Source organism: Lissotriton helveticus, chromosome 4_1, assembly GCF_964261635.1.
Source record: "Lissotriton helveticus chromosome 4_1, aLisHel1.1, whole genome shotgun sequence".
Taxonomy (NCBI): domain Eukaryota; kingdom Metazoa; phylum Chordata; class Amphibia; order Caudata; family Salamandridae; genus Lissotriton; species Lissotriton helveticus.
Window position 1 is genome coordinate 519,485,888 of NC_136063.1, and position 20,192 is coordinate 519,506,079.

Here is a 20,192-nt window from a genome sequence, read left to right on the forward strand (position 1 = left end):
AATGAAAGTCAACTAAAAGGTAAACATACAGCTTCACATGTTCAGAGTGTCGTGGTGAGCCTCAGCAAGGCCTACCAGTACTAGGGGTTCGCCCTTCTCTGCACAAAGTCGTTAGACCAGTAGAAAGAAGTTGGAACGGAAACTGGAATATAAAATACAATATTTATTAACCTCATGAGGTGGAAATACATTCACACAACACCCTTCGGTAATGTATAAAGTAGCACACTGAACTGAAGAAGCCTGGTCCTTTTATACTCACACAGGGGCTCAAAAGAAGGCAGAACATGTACAAGAAGAAAGTTTTAGGTACATATAAGGTCATACAGAAAATGTACAAACAACAAGTGGGAGGAGCTAACAATTGCTATTTCTAGTAAACACATCCTGACAGTTACAGACTATAACAGCTGCATAGACAGCTGTAAGCTCAACTGAGCATGTGCAAAGCAGAGGAGGATAAATATGTTTTGTCACTAGGCAGAGTACAAGAGCAGAGGACAGAAAGGTAGGACAGAGCACATGGTGAGCACGTGGTAGCACATGGCATACAAAATGGCTGCCAAATGCAAGATGGCTTCAGCTAGATGCTAACCCCGATTGCTGCCAAATTACAACAGATGACCCTTTTAGCATTAGCTGAAGACATTAGTTCATTTGGGATAATCTAGGTTCATATCCTGTACATTGATGTTCATCATCTCAGTGACCTCTTTATTTAACAAATGTGTTTTCATTTCTGCAACATTTTTCTTAGCAGGCGTACAAGCAGTGATGCAAATAGAGCAAAGCATGGGACCACATTGTATACATGCACAGCATGTAAATAGTATCGCCAGCAGTATACATAAAATAGTCAATAGCTTCCAGCCCCAAGTGACAAAGTGTGTCCAGAACCAGTTTGAAAAAGTCCATGTACCAGTCTCTGGGTGATTCTCTGCAGCGATTGTATGCAGTTTTGATATTGCATCATATACTGAAGGTGAGGGATCCGATATGAAAACACAACAGCTGCTGCTGATGATGCGACATGCACCACCTCAATCAGCTAGAATTACATCAAGAACTATACGATTTTGGAGTGCTACAATCCTTGCAATCTGCAATTCTTCAGTATTGTTCCCAAGTGCCATTGCTGTCTGATTGGTAACAGCTTCCACAACACAAGTCAATCTCCTTATCTTTCTACTGTTCAATGCAGCACCCACAAAGAAAAATAAACCCAAATTAAAGTTGACATATTGTTGCAAAGTGGTGTCAGTCTGATCATCCTCATCTGTACTTATTGTTCTTTTGTATCTGTTCTTGGAGATATTGTTGTACAGTTTAAAATCACAGTGATACGATGGAGGGGCCAGTAACACAGGGGATAACAGAAATTATACATAATACACCCCGGACCATCCAATTGGGAGTTGATATGATCCCTTATTACCACATCCAAAATATGTATTATACGACGATGTAAAACTGTTATTATTAGCACCTTCAATAGTTAATGTCACAGTACATTCACTCCTTCCCACTGGAAGTTTTCCAATACTTTCTATACATAAGTCTGATTTAGCTCTGGTCACAGAAATTACAAATAGTCCAGTGTTCTTTATAGTTCTTGTATTCATTAAAACATATGGTGCAGAATTATTGTCCGGTCGATACTCGTCCCATTCCCATTTAGTTCCTTTAGCTTGCGGGTAACCATCTTCATCAGGGTAACAAACTCTATTAAGATGACAGTTAATCCTTCCAACTGTCACTTTATTAGAAGCAATTAAAAGCGCAAACCAAGCATGACAAGAGATGTTATATGAAAAGGGAAGAGGAGTAAAAGGTGTTCCCCCTTTCTTTTGGTGAGCAGGTATCATCCCACACACCCAACAATCGGTGGTATTTGTGCCATCATGCGTATGATGCAACATCTGAATGAATGTGTTGTTTAGGTAGGATTGTTGATGCTTCTACTCGTGGTAGGGACGTGTAAAATAATAATGCTCAACTGGTGCAGAAGTAGTGGCAAACAGCAATTGTCGAGTAGGAGCCACTTTCTCAACAAACCTAGTTATTGCTGCCATAACCACCATAGCAACAACAAATCCTACAGCACAAATGATCTTCTTATTTCAGATCTTAGCAATAGTTGATCTTTCAGCAGGCATGATCACTTCGTCGTTGAAAAACAATCATTGGAGCTCTTATCCCTAGGCAGCCGTTGATTTCTTCACTGAGGGTCAAGACGGGTGTCACTTCACAGGACTGATCCCCCCCTTGCCACATCTGCACTCCGTTTCATCAACCCAGGACAGTTGCTCAACCAGTCTTTTTCAGCACTGCAGATTCTTTCCTCGGCCTTAGTTAGTATCGCGATACTCCAGGAATCGTGTGGTCCGGGAAGACTCTCTCAGATTCGTCAGGTGAGATAGCGTGGCCCTTCTCCGTTTCCAAGATCTCTTGATGATCAGTCAGCACAGCAGGTTCCACCAAGGCAGGCAATACTCGCTTACAATGAGTGCTATGGACCCAGTTCTTCCTGTTTGTCACTCGAACCGCTGTCCTTGTCGCTAGGAGCACCTGCTCCGGTCCTCGCCACCTCAGTTCCAAACTGTTTGACCTCTGAAAGACCTTGACCATCACATGATCACCAGATCGTAGTTCGTGGGCCTCACCTGCAGATCTGTCTGTAAGAGCTTCTCGAACCTGTTCATGAATGGAAGATCAAACTGTCAGTTAACTGTGCCAAATAATCATTCATCAGAACACAAGGTACATCATGTATGGGGCGTGGCTTTGGAACTCCCCAAATATTTATCGGTCTTCCAAATACCACTTCATATGGAGTAAGCCCAGATCGTGAATGTGGCACCGATCTGATAGACAACAATGCCAAAGGTAGTGCATCTGGCCATTTCAGAGACGTGGAAGCAAGTATTTTCGCTAACTTCAATTTCCACATAGCATTATACCTTTCCACCAATCCTGCTGATTGTGGGTGGAAAACTGCATGGAATCTCTGTTTGATTCCTAATCCTTTCAGAACATACTCAACAACTTGCCCAATGAAATGAGGTCCGTTGTCACTCCACAAAAGTTCGCAAACACCATATCTAGGGAAAAACTATTTTAGAAGCACCTTTGCTGTAGTAAGAGCCGTATTATCCTTTGTAGGGTACACCTCTATCCATTTACTGAAGGCACATACCACCACTAGAACATACTTTAAGTTGTTACAGTGTTCAAGTTGGATGTAATCCATTTGCAAAACTTCAAAAGGTGCAGTTTGTGTAGCAAACCCTCCCGTAGGAGTTTGTGTCCCTTTTCCAGGATTATACTGCCAACAGATCACACAGGATTGTACTATTCTTCTAGCTGTACCGGCAATCTCTGGATGCTCCCAGGCTTGCGTAAGCAATTTCATTATCGCTAGAGCTCCAACATGTGCCAGTCCATGTGCCATTTGAACCATAGGCTGTAAATAAGCAGCAGGCAATTTCCACGTATTCATCTCTTTATTGCGCCAACAGCCTTCATCGTCTAACACTCCTTCTTTAGACCATTGCTCAAGTTCTTACACAGAGGCAGATCTTTGTATATCTAATACTTCCTCTCTAGCATCATGCCAACGCTCAGCTTGTGATTTCACTACGTACATGGATGTGGTGCTTCGTTGCATCGCAGTCTCACGAGCTATGCGATCTGCAAAGACGTTGCCTTGTCCTGTCTTATCAATCACTTTCTTGTGCGCGCTACACTTTACAAAAGCTATTTTCTTTGGATATGTAAGTGCAGTCAAAAGATTATGCACTAGTTCAGCATCCCGTGGGATGTAAGAAAGCCTCTTTCCTTCCAGAGTAGACCAAAATCATGAGCCACTCCAAAAGCATAGCGACTATCTGTATAGATGTTCACACACAAACCAGTGCTAAGTTCACATGCTTGTGTCAAAGCTATTAACTCAGCTGCTTGAGCCGACTTCAGTGGTATACGAGCTGTCTCCACTACTGTCTCAAGTGTCGTGATTGCATATGCAGCTGAAGTTGTGCCATCTGGTAACTTCAAACAGGACCCATCAACTCACAGTTCCCCATCTACATCTGAAAGGGGCGTATCTTGCAAATCAAAGCGACCCTTTGTCTGTTCCTCAGTAAGGAAGATACAATCGCGAGACTCCTGTAACTGAGCCGGAGTCGTTGGATATGGCAACAAAATAGCTGGGATCAGTGTCGCACATCTCCTCAATGTAATGTGAGTGGCTAACAGTGTCAACTCGTATCCTGTCAAGCGGGTACTAGTCAAGTGTTGCGTTCTAGTCTGATTCTAAAGGGCATCAACTGCATGGGATACTAGCACCAACAGTTTATGTGACAAGACTATCCCTTCACTCTGACGTATGGACACGGCTGTTGATGCAACTGAACGGAAGCACCCAGGTAATGCACGAGCAACAGGGTCAAGAACTGCTGAAAAATATGCACAGGGACACTGCTTGTCACCATGAGTCTGTACTAAAACTGACAATGCACACCCATCTTTCTTGTGTACATAGAGTGGAAAAACCTATGTGTAACCTGGAGTACCTAACACTGGTGCAGAACAAAGAGCTTGACGTAACTGATGAAAAGCATCCTGGCATTCATCTGTCCATGGAAGGGGCATTGGAGTGTCTTTAGTCAAAAGCGGTAGCCTGGGTTTAACTATGTGTAAAAAACCTAATATCCATTGCCTGCAAAACGAAGTCAAACCAATGAATGAACGGACATCTTTCTGAGTAGAAGGTACTGGTGTGTCTAAAATTGCTTGTACGCGAATGGAGTAAGTGCACTTCCCTCCTTAGACAGAAGGTGACCTAAATTGGTAACCATCGGTCTACAATATTGCAATTTCTTCCGTGACACTTTATGGTTGTGTGTAGCAAGAAAAGAAAGTAGAGACAAAGTACATTTTACACCCTGCTCAGGCGTATCGGCTGCCAACAAGATGTCATCAACATATTGTATGAGAGCCACTCCTTCAGACAAAGTAAAGGAGTCAAGTTGTCATTTCAGGGCTTGACTATAAATGCTCGGACTCTCAGTATACCCTTGAGGAATTCTACAAAATCTGTATGACCGATTATTCAAAGTGAAACCGAAAAAATATCGGCTATCAGGATGAATAGGAATCGAGAAAAAATCATTCTTCAAATCGATCACAGAAAATGTAGTTGCTGTTGGAGGAACTAGGGTAAGCAATGTCGTTATGTCAGAGACTACAGGGTATTGAGGTACTACAATCTTGTTGACTTCTCGTAAATCAATGATGAATCTGTAAATCCCAGTGTCAGTGTCTTTTTGCAAAATAGGGAGGATAGGACTGTTGCAAACGGTATAAGGAACTTCTTTCACAACCCCCACTTTAATCAAATCCTGGACAATGCGTATAAGTGCTTCTTCGCCTTCTTGAGAAATTTTATATTTAGGCAATTGTGGCAATGAAGTGCCCTCCTTAACACTGATATGCACTGGCGGAATAACCATTTGCCCTACATCGGTGTCTGAAGTAGCCCACAAAGTACTAGGGAGTGAAGCTAATGCAATGTCCTCTTTAACAATACAGGATCTCTCCATCACGGGGTAGTTGCCATTCAAAATGACACGTACTCCTTCCGGAGAACATCGTATCGTAGCCCTGAAATATTAGAGCATATCAAGACCCACAATATTATCTGGTGTGTTTGGAGACAGCAAAAATGGACATGGAGCAGTAAAGTTATCAACATGAAATGCAAGTGGCTGTGACAGTGGGCTAAGGGAAGGTGTTCCATCGAAACCTATTGATGTAATAGTTAAGCCAGACAGGGGAGCCATTGGAACCAAGTGTTTAGATAAGACGCTACGATTAGCTCCTTTATCAACCAGAAACTGATCAGTACAACCCAAAACATGTGCTGTAACATAGGGACCCTTCTAATCTACTGAAGCTTCAACTGATTCCTTACCCCATCCTAGGTAATCCTATGCACAAACTGAGTCTTTGAAATTGGATGGCGCATAATTGGACATTTGATATTAATTTCGTCTGTCAAAAGTTTGAAGCCCATCCTGTCCACACATGTTAGGATCAAACCTAGCACGATCATCCGTGCTCCCTCTAGGTCCTGGATATCCTGAACGATTTCACGTTTGTCCCCGACCACGTGGATACTGCTGAGCATGTAGTGTCGGACAATCGGAAGCCCAATGTCCAAATTTTCTGCAGTACGCACACTGGTCTACAGACAAATTTGAACGAGTATAAGAGGAAAAAGACGAACCATAAGATCCATGTCCACCTCTATCATTACCTCTAAAAGGTGGACCATAAGCCTGAGCCAACATAACCATTGTTTTTAATTCTTTAGTCTTTTTATCCTTGCTGCCTTTCGCTTCCAATTCCTGTTGTTCGTAATACTGAGCCATAGTTAAAAAAGAAACCAGAGAAGAGGTAGTCCATGAACTCTCACTGGCCTTTAGGCGATTAGTTACTCCTGGCAACAGGTTTGCGACATATTTATCGACAAACCTGATGCCTGCCTGCGTCAGCTGTCAATGACTGGCCACTAAAATCGTGGAATGCCTCTTCAGAGCGTGTGAAGAAATCAGAAACCGATTCATCTGCCTTTTGCTTGCAAGACGCTAATACAGACCAATCTATCTTTTTAGGGGAAATAATCGTCTTTAACTTTACTATAATAGCTGCAGGAAAACCTAAAATTAACTGACACGGTTTCTGTGCAGGTTCTCTTTATTCACCTAATTGTTCTAAATCTTTCCATAATGCCCCAAAAGTCGCATGATTATCACCTTTACGCACAGTTCTCCGCATATCAGGGGGTGATATCAATCTGATAATCAGATCAATATCAGGCAGAGTTATAGTACAAGAGCTAATAGCACCCTCAACTTCCTCATAAAAGGCTGCTGGATTCTTTTGTGGATCAGTTTTAAAGGCCATGACATCTGCTCTATTCCAGGGAGGGTAAACCCAAATATAAATAAAATAACCTTTTGCATCAGTAGAATCTTTATAATCACTAGTTCCTGTACCTCTAGGAGGAACATACAAAGGTGCGGCTTCCCGCATAGGTCTCACATGAACTACAACATTCTTATCTGTTTCAGAAGTAGAAGCTCATGCCATGTTAATCCGGGATGTTTGTGCAGCTGCTTCTGCTGCCATTTTTTCCTCTCGCAAACGGACTGCATCAGCACACAGTTTAACCAAACATCTGATTGTGTCATCCACCTGGGAGAAGACAAAAAGACCTTCACGCATTTGCTTACAATCACTTGCTACATCATTGGGCTCCAATTCCTCAGAATATTTCCTAAACCGCTCAATAACCTCTGCAGCAAATACTTCAGTAAAATGTATTTGCTCCCTTTTGAGCCAATCATTTATGCTATATAAAAGTTCAGAAGCAGGGGCAACACTACGAACGGCTTTACAAGCAGCAGATCTAATGTCAGACGCAGGCTCAGTGGACAATATAGAACGAGTTTCCCGTGCTTTCTCCTGCTCCTTAGAAGAGTCCTCATCTGACTCATGGGGAGCAGAAGGGAAAGTATACGGAGGTGGAAAACGATCTAACAAAAGAAAATCAACTTTGGGTTTATTAAGGATAGGATAAAGAGGTCTACGAACAGCATATTGGCCATTTACCTGTAAATGACGCTCCCTATCTTCTCTCTCTTTAATTTCTCTCATTTCTTCATCTTTCATTTCTAATGCTTTCGCATGATTATTCTTACGCTGTTCTTTTTCAATCAAGGCTTGCTCACGCTTCGTTCGCTCAAGCACTTCTTTCTCCCACATTCGTACACAGTCAAACATGTCTTGCCCAGCCTCTCGCTTAAACATTCGTTGTTCCACATACTGAATCTTTCGCAAATCAAATGACCTATGCATAGGCCAACGCAATTCCGGATCCTTATGGGTATATTTATTCCATAATGTGCTGTACATTATAGAAGAAATATCATACTTAATATATATATCCCTATTAGCCGTCCCTTCTGGGGGAGCCGGTTGTGCTTCCTCGAGTCTCAAACTGGTACCACTACAAAAGCAACACATCCTACGAAGTGTGCTAGAAACAGGCATGCCAAAAATAATGCAGAATATGCAGTATTATATCCAAAGTAGCACTTAAGGTACTCTTGTACGACGTGCCGTTCAAATCAATTCAAAACAGAGAAAATTCTCCTCATTACCTGCCTACATAAATTGCAATTCATATATCAATCACTTACAAATCCAAATTGTCCAATACAATTCCACAAAGCCACAGCAAGCATTGCAAAAACAACCTTACCAATCCCAGGCGTCAAACCAACAGCAAGTGTTGCATCAAAACAACGCTTACCAATCACTTGGTGTCCAGATTCCAACTGCCAAGTTCTTAAATCGACCAAACGGTCACTGCACGGTGAATCAACAGAAGAGATCTCAGTCGAGGACCGGTGCCACCTGGTTGGGCACCAATTTGTCGTGGTGAGCCTCAGCAAGGCTTACCAGTGCTAGGGGTTCGCCCTTGTCTGCACAAAGTCCTTAGACCAGTAGGAAGAAGTTGACACGGAAACTGGAATATAAAATACAATATTTATTAACCTCATGAAGTGGAACTACATTCACACAACACCCTTCGGTAATGTATGAAGTAGCATACTGAACTGAAGGAGCATGGTCCTTCTATACTCACACAGGGGCTCAAAAGAAGGCGGAACAAGTACAAGAAGGTTTTAGGTACATATAAGGTCATACAGAAAATGAATAAACAACAAGTGGGAGGAGCTAACAATTGCTAATTCTAGTAAACACATCCGGACAGTTACAGACTATAACAGCTGCATAGACAGCTGTAAGCTCAACTGAGCATATGCAAAGCAGAGGAGGCTAAATATGTCTTGTCACTAGGCAGAGTACTAGAGCAGAGGACAGAAAGGTAGGACAGAGCACGTGGTGAGCACGTGGTAGCACATGGCATACAAAATGGCTGCCAAATCCAAGATGACTTCAGCTAGATGCTTACCCTGATTGCTGCCAAATTACAACATGAGGATGAGCATAGAAAAGTATGAAGAGTAGCAGCACTCTTAAAAATTGAGGTGCATAAGAGGGACACAGTTCCTGCACAGGTGCTGCAGGAAAAATATCATGAGGATGATCTATAGCTGCATTTCTTTGAACTCTACTGCACTGAATGTGAAAAAATATCCAGTGTAGAGAATAGAATCCTAATATTGGCACAGAAAAAATAGTAGACCACTACAAAAATTTACATGCAAACTTTCAACAGGGTATGCAGTTCCCCCTGAAATATTCCTCTTAAGCAAACACTGTATTTTGTTTTGTTTAAGTTCATAAATACTTCATGTGTAGACTTGCAAAAGGCCATGTCCTGCATTCAACCAATATTGAGGGCAGCTCACAGCAGGCTGGTGTTGGGCATGGTTAAATGCCAGTTCTTGCAGCAAATCCCTTCTGCATATAGCTGAAGGCCATGCAAAGTGGGGGAGTGTTGGCTACCTAGAGCAGGTCGCTTGCAAGTTCTGATTGAAAGCCAGTTTCTGTGGCCAGCCCTTGTTGCACACATATGGTCTTCACACAGAGGGGTTGGCCGACCAGGGTGAGTTAGCCGTAGTCCCCAGCTGATAGCCAAGTCTTGCATGCAAACTCCACTGCCTATGACCAAGAGAAATTAACTTGAAAGCAATATATCATTCTGGAAAGTAGTGACTCATGCAATGCAGTGACAGCTGGAATCATCCCCAGTCCGTATTCAGGGGAGAGAAGTTTGGATGCAGTAGCTTCGAGAATCAGTTCTGCAGGTATAACTACACCACATCCAGATTGCAGCACTGCAGCGCTGACATTGTATAGAGGAATTCTGGCTGTTTACTAGTGATGTATAGACCTTATTGTCTCTACTGTCGGAGAGGGTCATGCTATAAGAGAGCAGTGCCAGTGACTCCACAGTGGAGCACAGTTATATCAGCCCCAGGTGTGTGCTGTAGAGATAACTTTGTCCGGCCAAAGGGACATGTTAGGCCATGTGTAATTGGATGGTGCTGTGAATGAGTGTTTTGTCAACTCAGCAGAGACACCACAAACAATCTATATCAAGCGAGTCTCATTATACTGTATTGCTGTGACTAAATTAAGATTTAATACAGGGACCTGCAGGAGACACATTAAGTTCTTAAGCTATTTTACCAGAATTGGATAACGAAATGGACTCAAAACTCTCAAGGGGATGCCTTATTTCACTTAACTGTATCTGTGGGTAACTTAAAGGCAATAGGTTCAAATGTTGTTGAAGTAAACATTTCATCTTTGTATGTTCTAGAATCGTAGTAGCACTTAGTGATATGTAACTGCACCACTGTGGCAGGCAAATACACCACACTTGAAAACTAGAGAGGCAGATTTAAACCACACTAATGCAGCGGGCTGCCGCAAGTCATTTTGCTGTGGATGTTGCATCTCTATGCATCCCCCTGCGCTGGCGCAAAAACTTCAGCCATGCGCCGGTGCAGGCACCCTTGCACCATGGTGCAAGGATGCCTGCATACTGGGTAGATTGTTTTTGTGCAGGAATGGGGACCTTCCTGCATAAAATTAATCAACTGAGGTGATTCCTTCTTCCAAGATGTGCCGCAGCACACATTGAAAGAGGAAAAAACTAGGAGAATTTAAAACATTTCTCCTTGTTGCACCTTGCCACACCACCCCTAGGGTGGCGTAGAATTCTGATGCATTTCCAGGTTCATGATTGCTTGTAAATCTGGAAATGCATTGGTGGACATGGGTGTTGCGTGAGAACACCCACAGCAACACCCATGTACCTCCCCTAACACCCAAAATGTGAAAAGGGGTGATATTTACAAGCACACGAAAAGTCACGAACTGTGGCTTTACGTGTGCTTGTAAATATTACTCAGCAGGTTGCGCCGCCAGTGCGTCATGCATTGTGATGCACCGGCAGCGGAAGGGGCTTGTAACTCTTCCTCTAAGTATTTAAAAGGTTATTTGTAAGCATGTGCTTGCATTACATTTCTTAATTGGGTTTATTCAGTATGAAAAATATGTGGGGGGTTTTCAAACAGAAATGTTTTATTGAAAGCAACATGCTTTATAAAATCTACATGCTGTTACCAGGCGAAAATAACAGAAAATAAATAAGGAGTAAAAAAAGCCAGGTGGCCTTGCTTAATACAGGGTACTCATTTACCGATAACACTACTGGCACAAAAGACAAACATATGGTAGACAAATATGCAAGAATTACAGGCATAATTACTAAAAACACATCCTTAAACTAGAGGGGCATGTTAACACATTAACACACACAGACCATAGCTAAATTATAGTTTATTTTGTAGTGTATATTTTACAAATGCATATAAGGAACTAAAGTAAACTAAATCATACATTATTGCCAGAGCTTTCACCCATGGTGTTTATTTTTTTACATTTACATCTTTTTTTACTTGTATTTATTATGTGTAACTCTGTATTTAGTTTGGGGTTTATTCAAGACTTAACTACTATTTTTATACATATATTTCACTGAGAAATGTGAACTGGCCTTCGTATTCGATAAATTTGGTTCTATAAGTAATCTTATATAAGACCGCAAAAGAGTAATTTCAAAAGATGAGTGTCAAAAATAGGGATAGTAATTTAGGAAAGGGGTACCCCAACCAACTCAAAAAAGCGACCCTAGTTGGTTACATAACCATGGGGCATATTTAAAAGCCCCTATCACCGAATATAGCATGCTACAACGTATGCAATCACATCATGTTCCTTAACAACGCGGTTGTTACAACGACCACATTGTTAGAACGCAATAGTATTACAACGCAAGTCATTACATCGGCTTGCAGTAGATGTCGCTCTAACATTAGTAATAGTATCATTTACTATTCCAACTCTAGCCTACCCAAAAGTAGGGAAGGTGTTGGAATAGTAAATTATTGTGTTGTAAAGGTATCACGGTCTAATAACCGTGTTGTTAAGACTGTTTCCCCTATCACCACCACAATATCACTATAAGTGAGGTTATGGTGGTGATAGGGGCCTCAACATATTTGGAATGACATCTTTAAGCCACTTACCATGGCTTAGTGTTGCCTTGTATACAAGGCACCCTTTCACACAGTATTTAACATGGAATGGAAGGGTAATGGGTTTGCAATGGGAGTTTCACCGCAACACTCATTAATTTTGACGCTGCCCCCTATTTACTAGGGCAGCGTAAAGAGGAGGCAGCACCAAAATTAAGATCAGCAAAAAACCTGGGGCCTTATTTATGAAGGCCTTGCGCCACCCGTGCGTCACTTTTTCCCATTTTAAAAGTGACGCACCGGTGGCGCAAGACCTTCATAAATAAGGCCCCTGGTCTTTAACAGGCAAAACGAGAAGAAATTAATTATTTCTTCTTGGTTTTGCTGTTTCCATGTGTGCTGCCGTGTGCAGCACACATAGAACAGAAAACTGCCTATGATCGTTTATGTGCAGGACAGTCCACCTTCCTGCACCTAAACATTCATTAAAAAAAAATGCTGTTTTGCAACTTCTATGTGTGCTGCACTAAGCAGCACACATAAAAGTTACAAAACGGCATTTACAGATTGTTGATGTGCAGGAAGGGGGGTCTTCTTGCACATAAACAATTTTCCCCTAAACAGACGCACCCATGCACTATGGTGCAAGGGTGCCTGTGTTGGCACTAGGCAGATAAAGTTAGCACCAGCGCAGGGGAAAACGCAGGGCTGCGCCATATTCTAGTAAATATGGTGCAGCCCTGCGTTTCTAAACTGACAATGCCTGTCCTTCTTGGCTTAACGACACGCTTTGCCACTTTATTGTAAATATGCCCCACGGTTCTGAGAGAATCGCTGCTCTCTCCGTTTTAGCTATAGCATATGCATCAGGCAATCCCCAGAGAACTGAGTTCTATCTCAAGTAGTACCAACACATTAAAAACCACAAAATAAAATTCTAAAACAAATACAGAAAAATATACACGAGAAAGCTTCATTGAGTAAAACAACACCAAAAAGAAAACTCTTTTGGGGATTTTTGTTTTGAAAAAATAAAAATAAAAAAAATAAAACTACTTGATGTAGGACTGCACCATGGTGACAAAGCCCTGCACCAAAATGCGAGCTGCAGTAGTAGAAACTGTGGTGAAGGCCGTTCCTATCAATTCCTTATAAATGACCATCTACTTAGTCACTTTTTGAGAGTCCAAATCTGTGAGATCCCACTGAAACAGTTTTCAAAACGCAGAAAGCCCAGAGTTGAATAAACCTGGATGTCTTGCTCATCTTGAATGCAACCTCCCTAGGCATGGGAAACAGCGTTTACAATGCTGTTGGTACAATGCAGTGCCATTACAATGCAGTCAGTAAAACAACTGCGTTGTTACCACACATACCATTACAATGCAAGTCATTACAATGACTTGCTGTAGGGGGCTTAAGGTGTTGGATCTTAAATCCAATACCTACCCTACTGTTCCACAGACTAGAGTTGGAATAGTAAATTATACTATTCCAAACTCCAGTGCCACCCCCCCACCCCCACAGCAAATTGTTGTAATGACTTGTGTTGTAATGGTACGTGTGGTAACAACTCTGCCGTTGTACTAACCACGTTGTAAAGGCATGCGTTGTAAATGCATGCAACGTAAGGTCATGTATCCCTAGGCACACTTCAGCATCGTAGCCCGTTCCTCCGGACATAAAAAAAATTATTAAACGTCTGATTTAGAGTTTGGCAGATGGTAACTCTGCCACAAATGTTACAGACAAACATCAACTTAATTTCAAGTGTATTAGGATATAATGTACTTGTAATAGGGTGGACAGAGATCTGATACTTTTTTGACCAACTACCTGTCTGCCAAAGATTAAATCAGGCAAAAAGTAAAAACTTTTGGAGAACGTTCCTCCTGGTCACTACTGCAGCCCTAAGGTCTGCACTACTTATTATTTGCTTTCTAAGTTTTGTTGATTTTGTTGATTGATGAGTTTTGTTGATTATTAGTCAACAGCACATTTACAATGAAGGCTACTAAGAAGTGTCTCATCTAACATGCATCTTTAAGACATCTTATCTTTAACAAGTTTGACAGCAGTAAATAATAGGGACGTGCAATGCATCTTGATTGTTCGAACTGTCATCTGTAGGGCTTGGCAACACCCTGTCAACAGAAGAATGAACTCAATGCAGTGACAGGCTGCACTCAAAGTCATTCCTTTTATCGATGGTGTGACCTCAGCGAGACAGCAAAAGCTGTTTTTGTCACACCTAAAAAGTTTCCTATTTCTGGTGGTTTGTAGACACATATTTTGGGAAAACATTTTTATATTTTGAATTAACTGCATATATTCAAAAATGTACTTTTTTAATATTATAGGAAAGTGAAATCAGCATAAAAAGTCCTAGGTGAAATCCACAATGCATGGGAACAAATTAATTGTAAATGTAAATGTAGTATACTTGTAAAGCACACAGCTGCCCCAGCAACGGGGCGTCCCGGCGCTGTATAACTCTGGGGAACCCGTCCTGGCTTTCCCTGTGGGATGGTCCCTGCTGGGAGTCCCCAAGGTGGAGCCAGGCATCCCCGGAATTGGTGGGGCCGTTGTGGAGATTAGGCAAGCCAGAGTTGCCGAGTGTGATCCCTGATTAGAGTAAGCACCGAAGCGAGAATTATCGAGTCCGCTGACCAAGGTCCACGACCCTGCCGCGTCGGGAATCGAACCCTGGTCCCGGGCCGACTTCTGCTCTCGGGTCTGCCGCCTCTAACCAGTGAGCCACACTACTCCACTGCAATGAATCAATTGAAAAAATAAATTGGTGTGATAGAATTCACATAAAGTAAGTGGTTTATAACTACTCTTGCTTCTGCAAATAGGTACGCAGGCGAAAATACAAATACATTTAGCAATCCAAGTACCCAAAAACATACTGGCATGACCAATGGAGTAGACAGAAAATCACAATGCTACAACTTTGACTTACCTCTAAGGCACTAAGCAAAGTGAGGAAGTCCATTGTTACCTACTAGGTTTCAGGATGGGGATGCTGGTGCTGATGAGATGGTGTGCTCCTAAAAACGTTACTTTCTTTAAAAAAAAAGTCATATAGTGCATTTTACAACACTTTTGTTTGAATACATTTTTGGATGTTACTCATGAGTACAAAAGCAGGGTACATAGGTGAATAGTAATACATGCAGTGGAAGCTCGCATAGGGTGTGCAGCGGGGGATGGGTAGGGCAGGGTGGGGGGTAGTAATAATGTCTTTCCTCCGTTCTGTCGTATGTCTGAGTTTACTACCCCCACACCCTGCCCCTACTCCGCCCCGCAGTACGCTCTATGCGAGCCATCACTGACTACATGCATATCCAACAACAATAGGGTGTAACCAATCTAACTGTATGGTAACAACAAGGGGGGGGCAGTTTGCAAAAGAGGTGAGAGAAAGAGGCAAAGGAAGAAAAATGAAGCAAGAGGAGAGAGAGACACAAAAAGAGGAGAAAGCAGGTATTGGTGGACAGGGTGTTACTAGGGGTGGGCGGTACCTGCGAACAGTGTAGCGGAGAGGAGTGGACAGGCGGGCGACAGAGGGAAGGTGTAAGGCACAGTGTGGCAGAGGAAAATGGTCAGTCCTTTGTAGGAAAGACACCATGGGGCCTATTAGGATGGTGGGCGGACCTGAATCCGCTGCCATCCTCGCGGGGTTGGGACCGGCCACCAGACTTGCGGCTGTCCTGCACTGCTATTTAGGATGCAACCGCCACCCTGGCAGTCACATTCCACATTGTTGACATTGCGGTGTGTGTTGCTTTACTGCATACATCCCAACAATGGTATGTTCAGTTGGGACCACTTTAAAAGTCCAGCCTCACGCACTCCATGAGCGGGTCCAGATTGTCCGTTATCATGAGTTCTAAGCTGCTGTTAACATAAATGCCCACATATTTAGGACAGGAAGCTTTCCACTGGAATGGATACCTAGCAATGGCGGCACATGGTAATCCTTGATAGTGGGAGGGCCTCACTCAATTACCAACTGACCCTAATGCCAGATATGAGCCCGAATATGTCAATAACCTCACACCACAACGTTTTTAAAAATGCCCCCAAAAAGCCAAATGTCCGCCAGATGGCTCTGAAGGGGTGTCTATCAAATTATAAAAAACAAATTAAAGTACTACAAGTGTGCTGAGGCTGACCAACACCAGTGGTTTCTTAAATTTCTTCTCACCTTTTCTTAATTTTGTTTTTCTGTTTCCTGCTGTTTTTCCTTTCTCTCACCTCCATACTTTTTGTTTTCTTTCTGTCTCCACCTCAACATCTTTGTTTGCCTCTCTCTTTTATGTCTCTATTAGTTGCTTCCCTTTCTTCAGTTTGGAGGAACACATATAGAATAAGGATTTTATCGCTTTGTGTGCCACAGCTCCAGAGGCCCTTCATCATCGATTTTTATTAAGGGCATTAGAGCAATTTGATTTGTTTTTATTCATTTGATTCCATCATCTACTTGAGTCAACTAAAGTACACTCAACAAAGGGAAGATGTATACCCCCCACTTGTCACCTACATAGTGTGGCACATGTGAGTCAAGTTGCCATCTCAGAGGAGGAGACAGGTCCCCTTAACAATTTTGTCGCATCACTTTTTAGGATTGTGTCACGAGACTTCTAATGGTATCTGTAAGCCTGAAGAAGGTGATGGATCAGCCTATACCCCCGAAATGCTTTGCTTTGTGTTGAAAGTGCACCCAAAACACTACCTGGTTCAATTAGGAGAAAAGAATTTGGAAAAGTGTGGAACCCTGGAAATTAACTCTAGTGTATATGTACTTGGCGTGCTCACTTGATTTATTACGTTTGTGATGTCTCAATTTTGTCATACTCTCCCAGGTCATTTTTCATCTATGATTTTAATCAATGTGAATATTCAAAGTGTATTGACGATGTATGTGTTGTTTTGAAACTAATTTTTTAATAATTCTTTTTATATTTTGAATCGGATATGGATCCTAAACGATAAAAAATATATTAAAATGTTTATATTATTTTTGGGGTTTCTATTTATTGTTGGTGACATGGATAGTACATGTATAATATTAATGTGTATGCATGACAGCAGTGTGGACCCATATGCTTAAAAAGACCCCAAAGAGATCTTACTTTTGACAGAAGTACATTGCTCTTGCTCCATTGCCAGTTGTTCTCCTCCAAATGTTAACCATGTCATGGCATTCTAGTGAGATTTTATTTATGAGCTTCTTCATAAATGCAATAATTTTACATTTACTGTGACCTATAACTGTTTAAGTGGGAGGTAACCTACCCACGATGCAAGCATGATAGCCAACACACTTAGACCGAGATTCTAGGTCCCTCTGCACCGCCACTTATCAAGGTGGCCGCTTCACCCTCGCCAGCACTTACTCTGAGTGTCCCTCATTACTTTTCTATAAACCAGGAGCGGCCCAGGCCGGGCCTACTGCATTCACGGCCTCAACACACCATCCTTCTTACATACGAATTGCCCTGACGAAGTTCATTCCTTGAACGAAACACGTTGGCTGATGTATTTTGATAACCACATGGATTATCAAAAATAAAGATTGATACAACGAAGACACTGATCTAGCTACATTAATGATGAAACACCTTCCTGGGAGTGCACCGCTCCACTTTCCTCATAATGTATATGTGGCAATAGTGTGACACTAGTTCAAGCTGATGAAAGTCTTTGAAAGAAGATTGCGTTATTAGGTGTTTCCTTTAGTGCCCACCTGAAATACAGGTCCTTCCTCCTTCTAAAGCTAGGTGAGGGGTTTTCTGGCACAGACGTACGGACGATGGCTGGGTTAGCAGGCCTGGCTCTGCATCAGCTGGTACATGAGGGTCCACAGAAGGATGGTTGCAGTCAACCCTCAAGTCCCTTCAGAGGCCAGAGGTTCCACAATCACATCACACCGTGACATTCTGCCAGGTCAGCCCACAACATGGTAATGGCACTGAGTTGCAAATAATGCTCACCTTGATGCCTAATGCACCCACCACATCTTGTCACAGTTCAATTTTAAACGCAGGTTTCCTTATGACAAAAACTAAATTGGAGACACCATAAATGTAGCCTAGCTATTCTCAATGACTTCTTGTTTAACTGTAAAGAGCATCTGGTACTCCAGAACAATAACATATATCAATTTAAAAGATACAAGTTCTTGTAAAAAAAAAAAAGCTTTCATTGTAATCATATTAGGTTTTAGCCTTAACATGTACACTGTGTTTTTGATCCATGACTTCTGTTACACTTTTTAATAACATTGACTATATAACCTTAACACCAAAGCCAAACAATACCCCAAAATAAAACAAAACAAAACTCACAAACAAAATAAACTTGCTTGATATGTATGTCTAACATAAGGAGCCATTAGCAAGGTCAACATCTGGTTAGTCACTGCTAGAACATAACAAACGTTGCATACAAATGTTGTTTATCACTGTTGTTGTAATACCAGGGGAAGCCGCTTCCCCTGTGTTCCTCCAACTCAAACATGATGGAGACAAGTGCAAAGATCCTTAATGGTAGCTGGTGATTTCACCGGCTTTCTACCGCTTCTTTAGTTCTTTAAGGAAGTGGTTGAAAGCAGGGTGTACGCTGCTTGTACTAACTACCACATTTCGCAGCCAGGATGGGTCTCTACAGAATGCGCTGCCCATCGCATTTCTAGCATCCTTGTCCCTTATTCTTATTTTGTTCTCCTATTTCCTGTCTCTTTTGTCCTTTCCCCTTCTTCTGTTCCCTTGCTGTTGGTTTTCCCTCAAACTTTTTACAGTTTCATCTCCATCGCCACTACCCCCGTCTCATCTTCTTTAAATGTCCCTATATTACCTGGTGTACTTTCCATACATTCGCCCACTTATTTTAGCTTGCTCCATTAGCCCCATTGGCTAAGAATCTGCAGGCCTTGTTAGTCAAAGTGTATCCTTTGAGTCAAGCCACAGCTTTCCCTATGTACTGAAGCATTATAAACCCTTCTCACTAGTTTTCCATAGGTGGAGTCCCTAAGAAGAAACAAGCATTTAAAGTAGGCCTCACATCTGCGAAGGTTTGAGTATTTGGCATTGTAAATGACAATGCCTTTTATTTATTTATTTTGAAAACCTGCAAAGTACAAAGTGCATGTTTACACACTGCTTTCAGGTTTTCAAAACCTAAATAAAAGGCATTTACAATGCCAATCCCTCAAACTATTGCAAATGCGAGATCTATTGCATTGCAAATGCTTGTTTACTTTTGTAAAACCATTAAAAGCTAGGCTGCCTATTTGTAGGCCAAATCTGCCACAGCTCTGGTGAGTCAAGGTATTTTCAATAAATAATCTGAAAGTGACAGTTCTTTAAAATCATTTGTTGTATTAAAGTTAGTGCACTGTCTGCTTAGGCTGAGGTATATCTGTGTACACTTCAGTGAGTACTCAATCATATGCCACAAGGGTCCTACCTTCATGTCGCATTAATCTTACTGACCCGAACAGCTTCTTGCAGGTCTCAAAACTGATCGTCTGAGCGAAGGTGCTAAAAAGCTGTGGACCCTCTCAACTCTCTCCCCATATCCAGACAAATGCATTCCTAATGTAGTCCAATTTAGATTCAGACAAGGCTGTCGCACAGAAATGCCCTTCTGCAAACAGTCATTTGGATTCAGACAGGGCTGTAGCACAGAAATGCCCTTCTGAAAACTGTGGATAGTAGCTCATGCCCACATTTGCTTCTTGATTTGAACATTTAATTTGATTTGAGCATTTATAAAGCGTGGGAATGTCCATGGGCGTCTAGGCGCTAATACCAGAAAAAATGGTAAGGTTGCCAATGAGACTGATTAGGAAGATGATAGTTGGTGAAAAGCCAGGTTTTCACTGATTTCCTGAAGGCTAGCAGTGTTGGGCGATTCTTTATGCCGGCTGTGATCGAATTCCAAATTATGACCGTTACTCACCCCAACGAGATTTCTTGAACCTGGATGTTTGTAGAAATTTGCTGTGTGTGGATCTTAGCTTTTGGATGGCAAGTACCAGATCAGATGGTTCTTCATGTCCCCCTGGAATGCCTTAAAAGCTAGGCATTGGAATTTAAA

The 20,192-nt window shown here is 42.0% G+C and overlaps 1 long non-coding RNA gene across 1 annotated transcript in view; it reads right to left on the minus strand.

Moving 5' to 3' along the window:
• Positions 1-1,291: 1,291 nt before the first annotated feature.
• Positions 1,292-20,192, minus strand: part of LOC144828717 (uncharacterized) — a 155,797-nt gene continuing 136,896 nt past the window's right edge. The window contains exon 2 of the long non-coding RNA XR_013610520.1: positions 1,292-2,694. This is a non-coding gene — a long non-coding RNA (uncharacterized LOC144828717). The remainder of the gene's footprint in view (positions 2,695-20,192) is intronic.